The sequence below is a fragment of the Pinus tabuliformis genome, chromosome 5_1, assembly GCF_031772625.1.
Source record: "Pinus tabuliformis cultivar Carrire ecotype Pingquan chromosome 5_1, CPIR1, whole genome shotgun sequence".
NCBI lineage: Eukaryota > Viridiplantae > Streptophyta > Pinopsida > Pinales > Pinaceae > Pinus > Pinus tabuliformis.
Genome location: NC_142305.1, coordinates 700,822,707 through 700,830,604, shown reverse-complemented (window position 1 = coordinate 700,830,604; position 7,898 = coordinate 700,822,707).

Here is a 7,898-nt window from a genome sequence, read left to right as displayed (position 1 = left end):
CGAAGATAGGCCATTGTTGTTGCCAAAGTTTTTTTTAGATAAGTATTTTCTTGTTGAAATATGAACACAATATCATCGCTGGATACTTACATTTGAATAGAAAATCAAAACATATTTCTTTACCATTTATTGCTGGAAAAGTCATTATGAAGAATATAGATCACGATAATGTTCTTGCGAAGTCTTTGGATGCTTTAAAATTAGATGAAGTTGAATTTATTGAAGGTTTTTATAGAAGAAGCATTTTCACATAACACCTAGAGTCTATGAGGTACAAAAAATTGTTTTCGAGAACTAGAGAGTAGAGTAAGGAAAGTCACAGTATACCAATGAAAGATCAAAAAATGTTAGTCGATGTTGAAGATATCTTCGAAAAACATATCATTGGCACGAGAGGAAGATATAAGCAAAGAGGCACAAATCCTATGGGACAATCTGAATCTTGCACATGCAGTGTTGGTCTGCTTCATCTACCAGGAAAAAAATGAAAAGGACTACTGCAAGTGAAAAAAATAGTTGGCAATAGGACATCACATGGTAGGGATGAAAAAGAGCCTCTTCGTAGAGTAACTCTATAAAGAGTGCATATGACCGAATCAACTAGATCCAAGAGTCTTCCTGAAACATGGAGCATTGAAGAGGTCATAAACATGGAGGTTGATAACATTGTACTACCTGATTGGGTTAGTATTTATAAAGAGCCTCTTCATAGAGTAACTCCGAAAAGGGTGCATATGGTTGAATAAGCTAGATCGAAGAGTCCGCCTAAAACAAGGAGCATTGAAGAGGCCATGAACATGGAAGTTGATAGATTTGTACTCCTTGATTGGGTTAGTACTTGTTTGCAAGAAAATAAAACAATGATGGACAAAAATACCAAATAGGACATTAGTTTCGATGATTGTTCTATCACATTGTAGGTGTCAAGTTATGACAGGGTCGATAAGAGTTTGAATATTGATCGAGTAGAAATGAATGTTCATTTGTTTGGGTTTTCACCGCTAAGGATGGTGAAATTACATCAATATAGTGGTGAGGGGATTCTGGATGCTATTATTCAATGAAAAACAAAAAATATAAAAATAAAAGAGTTAGAAGATTATTTTAGCCTGCGTCCTTTGTTGAAGATTCCACTAACAATACACAGACCACCATTGGAAATTTCTAGTCTTGGTGGATATCATAGATTTGAGAAACCTGTTAATATTATTAATGCAGTGAAATCATATATTATTAGTAATATATCCAAAAGATTGTGAATTATCGAATCTGCGTGCCAAGCTTCTTCTGATCTATAACACCTAAAGAAGAGAACTGTCTTCTATCAAGTTGGTCAAAGTGACATCGACAAAGATAGGGAAATTGTAGACAATGACCTATTAAATTCTAGTTGAAATCCCGATTTAATGTCTAAACTAGAGAAATATAAATGAGGGTTGTGATATGTTGGTCGAATGAGGTAGATCAAGGCTGCATAGTCTAAGAAAATTTTAACATTAGTGGAAATTATTTTTGAGTGTGGAGGCATAGAGAATCAAAGGGCTCATGCTTATCTCAAGGAAGTAGCGATTGTTCAGTATTTTAAACAGTCTATGTATTACATATGACTCTGTTTTAGTTGTGAGGGGAAAGTTTTTGGCTGATATGGAGAAGCTGAAACAATCACAAGTGACAAAGTTCGATGATATAACTAATTTTACTGTGGAGGAAATTATAAAATGGCTAATTACTTTTGCTAGCATTAAAGAAGAGTACTCTACCTTGGCTTTGTAATTGTAGGAAGAAACTATAGAAATTGAGGAGGAAATATTCAATGAACATGTTAAACATGACATTATTATTGCTTCAATGAAATAATTCACTGAAGCTAAATTGAAGGAATTCATTGCAAAAAGCATGATTCTTAGAAATAATTGAGAGCTAAACAATATTATGTTATGATTTTGCATATTATAATTTGTTTAATAAATTGGAACATTTGTTTTTCTTTTCATAGCATTGAACTATTCAAATTTTTTGGGTACATTATCATGGAATAGTCTAATGAATTTAGTTCCTTGTTATATGTTGAAAATTAAATTTATAGATTATGATCAACGAGAGACCAATCCCAGTCCCCATTGGGTTGATTGCATTTAGTTTTATGACTTATTTATTAGCATTTTCATATATGTTTTATGGAAAAAAGGATATTTTATAAATCATGGATCTGTAATCATACCTTCTTTTAATTCTGATTACCGTCTTTTCTATTTTTTAGTATGTTCACCAATTATGAGATAACATTTCCCATGGGATGTTATATAGACCTGAGTTCTGGAACGTTGTAAAAATAACACTAATTGAAAATGTTTTTCCATTATTTGCTTTGAGCTTTTATATATTAGCCAATTTTTTGTAATGAATGATATTTAAATTAGATTTCTATTTACTCTTTCCTAATACTGAAACTTTTTACCGGTTATGTCAATAATTCATAGATAATGTTTTGCAAGTGAGCTTGTATTACTTTGGATTCTTTAGTGTTCCTCAATATCGTTGATTGAAAATAAGTTCATGAGACTATGATTTTGAGCTTTTATATTATATGTAACGGTGTGAAATTGATGACAATGAAAATGATCATTTAGTAGGAGTTTTAGTTCAGAGATATCTATTGCATTTGTGATGTTTATTTTAATGATAGCTACAATGATTAAGATTCGAATTTGAATACAATTGTTGTTACTGTAATTGTGTTTGTTTCTATTCAAGGATTGTGAAGCACAAAGGCTCATTACTTTTTCCGAGTTCTATCTACAATGGAAATGAACATTTGGAAAAAGTTTTTGTTGTCATATCTATTTTATTTGTTATTATTAGCATTTGAAACTGAACATAATTACATTTGTTGTAACTATGTTCATTACTATTTAAGGATGCTTAGGAAAAAAATTGATTATTCTATCCCAATTGTCTTTATTTATAAATGTATGTACGAAAGTGAGAGTTGCAGACATTAGTGTTTCAATGTACAATTTTTTCATTGTGCAAAGTAATATTCTTTCCCGGAGTAAAAGTTTCATACAACAAGATATGATAATAATAATAATAATAATACATTAAACTATGGGTTCTCTTTTTTGTGGCATTGTGCAAAAGCTTCATATTTTGTTTTGCAATAGTCAATTGTAAATCATTTTTTGTAAGTAATTTAGTGATAGATGTATACAATTTATTTCCTCAAATAAATAACTATTTAAATAAGTTGCGCTTATATATTGAAACCCATTTTATTTTGTGAAGATTTTCTTGTCCCAAGCTCATATTAAAGCTTATATTGCGCACAAGAATCTACTTTCGTACAATGAAAGCTTTTATTAAACAACTATAAACCTAAAAATCATAAATTTAACTAAAATAATTTAAATCTATAACATTTTCGAGGAATTGTGCAAAAACTCTATATTTCCTTTTGTAATAGTCAATTGTAAACTAGTCTTTGTAAGTAATTAGTTATACACATATACAATTTGTTTTCTTAAAGAAATTAAGTATTTAAGTAACTTGTGCTAGATATAGAAACATGTTTCATTGTGCATAACTTTTGTTTCCTGAAGCTCATATTAAAGATTATGTTAGGTGATGGAAGTTATTTCTACATAATGAAATATTTTATTAAACAACAGTAAATCTAAAAATCATGAAAGTAACATAAATTAATTTAAATTTATAATGAAATCAACATTATTTATTAATAATCTTTATGAATTGAAAAAAAAAAATAATAATAATGTTATTATGAATGTAAATTAAGATATTTTTGAATATATGCAGGAAATATTTGACCTATTAAGCTTAGTACTATAATTGTATGCAGAGTTTTCATTATACGAAGAAAGATTATCTCCATTTCAATTTTGCACCTGAATTTTTTCTGTTATTGAACTGACACTAATTGAATTCTGTAATTGCAATCAATGTGCGAGGGGTACACTACAAATGGAAAAGGCGTGAAATTACAAAGTAGTGAAAACAAATCTAATTGTGAGGAGTATGCTTTCCTCATTTTCATACAAGACATAAGGACATTAATAGTTCAATATTATTATGGCAAACTGACACATAATTAGGAATGTATATGTTATTACCTATAAAAAGACATCGATATAGTAGTGGATGTAATGATTGATAACATGTAAGCTCGCTGTCATTATTAGAAATATTCACATTAATTTATCTCTTACATGCAGTAAATGGTTTCCAAGTTTCAAGATTTGTTTTTAAATTGTTTCCATTATTTCTCGTAAATGTCAGCTTTGTTGTTTTTGAATTACTATTTATTCAAAATGTTTCGTCAAACTAATTTCATATGCATAATAGTAATAGATAGCAGAAAAAAAAGTAAGAAAATTCAATACTATCAACAATCACAGTGATACCGAAAATCTTGAAGCTTGCGAGTTATAATCTTGTTTTCTAAAAATCCATGCTGGGTTTTCTAAAAATCATGTTGAAATTTCTACTGTTTTTTGGGTGAAATTGTGGCATGTTTAGACTATTCAGATTATTTATACTACTTGTTGTAAATGACAACATTTCTATTTTGAATTGCTATTTATTGAGAGTGTACTATAAAAGAGATTTCAAACATAGAATAGTAAGAGGTTGTTATTGTTTAGCATATGAATAAATATATAGCTAAGGCACTAAAAGCCTTACTGAATGATGAAATATTTTAAATATATAGAGTCTAAATGGCTTTAGGGGGAAGGAATGAATCTATTTTCCCTGATACGATTTACTCACTTGCGGGTATCAATTAATGATTTTAGTGGTTTGCTACATATTAGCATAGGTGAATCTTTCTATGGAAGAGAAAAATAACAATAAGATTTGGTCTCAAGGATCAGCGAATGTTGCATGTGTTCTAGAAGTATTTGATTTCAAAGAAATCCTTTATTTGTGCACACTCAATTTTGATTTAAAGACGAGAATAATTATGCTTGCAGTAAAAGATACTCCTTTTTCTTTGATTTCAGAGGCATCCAGGTGCATATTCAAGCTACCGAATCTATATATGTGGTCAGATATGTCAAAAGAAATAGTTTTTGGGTCACATGCTAGTGACTCTAACATCATACAAGAGTTCATTTCACAAACGTTTGAGGTTCATTATGATCTTTCCTATCTAGATATTATTTTTTTTAGAAAATAGAGTTTTCTTCGGTGTGCACCCATGTAATGGTTGAAGAATTGATGCAGCTTTTCTATCCCGTATTGTGGAGGCAGGAAGCTACTTAATTTTTTAGTATAACTCAAGATATTTTTGTAAAGCAAGTTATTTTCATGATAACTCGATAAGGGCCCCATCAAATATCCGGGGAGTTGCAAGTTTTCCTCTAGGGAAAAGGGATACATGAACAAAGAGGAAATAATATTCTTATTTGAGTTTATGGTTTTCAAGGAAAACCATTATTTCTTCAAAGAATTATTATAGACATATATTTCTTTGTTAATGTCTATAGGAAATACTACGTTTTTCAAGTTAAATTTGAACACAAAAAGAAATTTTTATTATTTCTTTTCAATTTACCATTGGACAAGTAACCATGAAGAATGGAAGCCACCTTGTAGATGTTGTGAATTCTCTGCATTGCTTAATTTAAAATAAATTGCGACCTAGCAATATGTTTCTCTAGAAGGCCTATTTATCACACTTTTGGGTGTTATTAAATGCGATGGATTTTTAACAAGACATGAAAATGAAAGCGAAAAGAATCACAGTGCTCCAAGCAATAATGAATAATTGATAATGAGGAATAGAGAAATTGTTGAAGAAGCATGCATCAACATTGAAACAAAGTGCAAAAAAAGAGGCAGGATACCTATGCAGTATTTATTTTTCACATCTCTAAATGCTTTGACTTCATCTTTGAATGAAGGAAAATGAAAAAGATATTGAAAGTGCATAGATGATTCACGGTCAGCTATCATTTGATGAGGATGTCAAGGAGGCTCGTTAAAAATTTATTGCAAAGAAAATGCACATGGTTGAATTGGAAAAGTCCAAAAGTCCCCTAAAAATAAGAAGCAGCGAAGAAGATATCAACTTGGAAATTGAAAGCAATCTGCTACATGATTGGGCTAGCAGTTCTTTGAATGAAAATCGAAAAATAATGGAGCAAATTTCCAAAGAAGTTTCTAGTTTTGATGATCACTCTGTTACTTTTCAAGGCACAAATTATAAAATGGACTTAAAAAATTGAAAATTGAAAAAGTAAGGATCCACAGTAAGAAAGTTATTGATAAAGTAGAAACATATTCTAATATGTATGGAATTGAAACCAATGGCTTTATGAGATTCCATGAAGCTACCGAGAATGTACTTGCAATGTCTATTAAGAAATGGGAAGAAAAGAGCTTGGTAATGAAAGAAACAATAGATGAGTGAGAAAATGCTTTAAATGTGGGTCCTTTGTTAGTGACTCTAGTAACAATACGGACACAATGAGGTGCAATTCCCATTGCTAGCACACCTCATGGATTTAATAAAGCTTTGAAACTTGTTAATGAACTCAAATGTCATATTGTCACTAATATAAGTTAGAGGTTAGAAATCATTCACCATGTATGGTAGTTGGTTTTCGATCTACTATGGTTAGTACTGGAAATCGATTCATTTGTCAATTTGGTGAGAAGTAATATTAACAAATACAAAATTTTCATTAAAAATGAGTTACTTTCTTTTAGTCGAAGGCTTGAATTATTGTCCGATCTAGACAAAAGGAATAAAAAATTGTGAAATGCTACTCAAATGAGGAAAATTAATGGTCTGGAAGAATCAGTACACTAGAAAACATCATTTTTGAAAGTCAGAGCTTAAAAAATAAAAGAAGTGATGTGTTTCTATATGAAATGCAAATTGTTTAATATCTAGATGGTGCATGCATCATACAAAATTCTAAATTGATCACAAAAGATACACTAACATTTGAATAGGAAAGGCTGGTAGAGTCAATGGAAAAACAATTTGATGATATAATTGATTTTAATTAAGAAGAAAATGGCTAGTTGGATTTGTTAGTATTAATGATGATAAGTTTGTCTGGGCTTCTCAACTACAAGAAGAGTCCATGGAGATAAAAAAAGAAGATATTCAATCAACATGTTAGGCTAGAGATTACAATGGGTCCCATGAAAGAATTAATTGAAGGTACGGTGAAGACATTGGTTCAATAAGTCATGGATGTGAAAGGTAGCTAATAGTGAAACAATTAGCATATATGCTTTCACATATTATAAGTGTCCTTAAATCTTCACATATTTTTTTTTTTTGTTTTACTAATATCTTGTCATTGAGATTTGTTAATTTTATTAATGTCACCTAGTCTAGTTGCTCAATGTTGTTCCTCATTTTCTTTTGTAGTTGCCTCTTTCTATATTATGGTTCATGGGAGACAAATGCTAGTTCCCATTGGGATGAATGCATTTACTTTTTTGGAATGTAGGAAAATGTAGTTAAAGAGAATATGTAAGAATAACATAGTGAATGAGATAATGAACTTATTCATTGAGCATATTCATTATCGATATAAGTGATTTCCACTGAGAACCACAATTCTTAATTCTTTGCATAAGATATTTCATGTAACTGTATTTGTGTATTTATTTTAATCCTAGCTATGATGATTGAAATTTGAAACTTGATATAGTTCTTGTTACTATGACTGTATTTCTTAATGTTAGAGATGTATGATTTAAACGTATGTACTATGTGATGGAGACATATATACTAACAACATAAAGTAGAAATGTGGATAAGATTTTTTTAATTTTAAGGTGGTTATATTGGCTATGAAACTCGAATAATTCTAATTGCCTTCACATTTCAAAGTTGAGTGGAGTGCGAAATTCTA